This window comes from Salminus brasiliensis, chromosome 19 (genome assembly GCF_030463535.1).
Source record: "Salminus brasiliensis chromosome 19, fSalBra1.hap2, whole genome shotgun sequence".
Taxonomy (NCBI): domain Eukaryota; kingdom Metazoa; phylum Chordata; class Actinopteri; order Characiformes; family Bryconidae; genus Salminus; species Salminus brasiliensis.
This window is the reverse complement of record NC_132896.1, coordinates 35620843-35623605: the sequence shown is the minus strand read 5'-3', so window position 1 is coordinate 35623605 and position 2763 is coordinate 35620843. Positions and strand designations below refer to the sequence as shown.

The 2763-nt window shown below is 41.5% G+C and overlaps 1 protein-coding gene across 1 annotated transcript in view; it reads left to right on the top strand.

Annotated features, from left to right (window-relative positions):
* Positions 1-2763, top strand: part of rnf130 (ring finger protein 130) — a 141631-nt gene that overhangs the window by 119135 nt on the left and 19733 nt on the right.

Below are 2763 nucleotides of genomic sequence, written 5' to 3'. Positions count from 1 at the left end.
TGAATAGGAGATATTAGCCTATAAACACCTCGATAAACACTCCTATACACTAGAATTAGGAGATATTAGTCCATAAACACCTCGATAAACACTCCTATACACTAGAATAGGAGATATTAGTCTATAAACACCTCAATAAACACTCCTATACACTAGAATAGGAGATATTAGTCCATAAACACCTCAATAAACACTCCTATACACTAGAATAGGAGATATTAGTCTATAAACACCTCAATAAACACTCCTATACACTAGAATAGGAGATATTAGTCCATAAACACCTCAATAAACACTCCTATACACTAGAATAGGAGATATAGTCTATAAACACCTCAATAAACACTCCTATACACTAGAATAGGAGATATTAGTCCATACACACCTCAATAAACACTCCTATACACTAGAATAGGAGATATTAGTCTATAAACACCTCAATAAACACTCCTATACACTAGAATAGGAGATATTAGCCTATAAACACCTCGATAAACACTCCTATACACTAGAATAGGAGATATTAGTCCATAAACACCTCGATAAACACTCCTATACACTAGAATAGGAGATATTAGTCCATAAACACCTCAATAAACACTCCTATACACTAGAATAGGAGATATTAGTCTATAAACACCTCAATAAACACTCCTATACACTAGAATAGGAGATATAGAACTCTTGACATTTTGGAAAGTGTTGGCTCTCAGATGCACAGCTGTACTTTCCCTCTGACAGAAACTTTAAACAGGCTCATCTGAGATGAGTAAGATGAGTAAAATCACTCCTTCTCGTTGATCTTTCTCAGATGGGCCACTCTGATGGGAACAGGATTTCCACCGTGCAGGTTTACCGGCAGCAGACGACTTTCTTCAGGATTTTAGATGTCATGTTAAGGTGAAGGTCTTATGATCACAAAGGAGAGATTCTGTGACTAAAATTCTTAATATTGAACACACTCCCACACAAACCACACACACCACACAGCCTGTTCTCACACTCAGAAACACACCCAGTGTGTCTCACTCTGACTACAATGCAGTGTATTGTTGGGAACATTCTGATAATCCTTGTTTTCAGGGTGTAATCGACCAGCTGCCTCCGTGTTTGTGTGTGATGTATAAAGCCGTTGTTCTCTGTGCTAAAGCTCATGGCGTCAGTTGTTGCCATAATGCTGTGGCTAACCACTGTAACCTCACACAGCTTCTGAGCATGAGCTTTGCATGTCACTAGGCAAAAATGTTCAACAATCACATGTTCAGCACTGAAGTAGTGCAGCCTGGGTTTTAACCAAGTCAGTGAAGTTGATTAGCCATCGATTAGCCCAGTTATTATATAAAAAGTAATGGCGATGATTAATTAGGGAGCTCTTAAAGACTCTACAGTGGTCTTGTAATGCACTGTTGGAAGCTTCTGTATTCCACACGCTCATTCTGACAGACTGTAATACACTACAGGAAGCGTAGGGGGCTCTATAATGCTCTATAATGTTCATATGATCCACACGCTCATTCTGACAGACTGTAATACACTACAGGAAGCGTAGGGGGCGCTCTATAATGCTCTATAATGATCATATGATCCACACGCTCATTCTGACAGACTGTAATACACTACAGGAAGCGTAGGGGGCTCTATAATGCTCTATAATGTTCATATGATCCACATGTTCATTCTGACAGACTGTAATACACTACAGGAAGCGTAAGGGGCGCTCTATAATGCTCTATAATGTTCATATGATCCACATGTTCATTCTGACAGACTGTAATACACTACAGGAAGCGTAAGGGGCGCTCTATAATGCTCTATAATGATCATATGATCCACACTCTCATTTGGACAGACTGTAATACACTACAGGAAGCGTAGGGGGCGCTCTATAATGCACTATAATGATCATATGATCCACACGCTCATTCTGACAGACTGTAATACACTACAGGAGGCGTAGGGGGCGCTCTATAATGCACTATAATGATCATATGATCCACACGCTCATTCTGACAGACTGTAATACACTACAGGAGGCGTAGGGGGCTCTATAATGCTCTATGTTTCCGTGCTGACAATATCCATCATATACTCAGAACAGCATACGTTTGACATATTGTGTGGTCATTTATTATGCTAGTGACCAATGTCATCATATTGCCTAGCCGTGTGCTTGTTTAGACCATTTCCTACTGTCTGTTTAGCCTAAACGGAGGTTGTGATCGACAATAGGGTGTCATAGAGTGTCAGAAACCACATAAGCATGCCTATTAGAGATTTCTGAACAGTTCCACATGGTCATACAGTTTACTCCTGTGCTTTGACCTTAATCTCTAGCGTGGACTAGCCCTGACCTCCTGACCTACTCATTGGTCTGTCTTTCAGTGTTGCAGATTGGGTATTCACAGTAAGCGCTTTTACTAGACGTTGGTTTTACGAGAGCTTTGTTTATTAAAGCCGCGTCATCGGCGGCGCTCTTGTTCTGCGTTAAGTACAGACTGTGCATCCCGTCACCTTTGAAAAGTGTTGTGTGTCGTCCCTGTCCCTTGTAATTCATTCCCTGCCTCTGCGGTGCTACCTGCTACTAGAAAGCTGCCAAAGCAGATTTGTCAGCGGTGTATCTCAGCTGTGACCGTCAGGAGCGGAGACTCAATCATTGCCAGTGACCGATTTAATGTTCCGAGCTGCCATTTCTGGATCGCATCAAAGAATACTGCCTCAAAGAGACGTCATTACGGCACGCCAGCCTGTGGCCTCGCAGGCTAA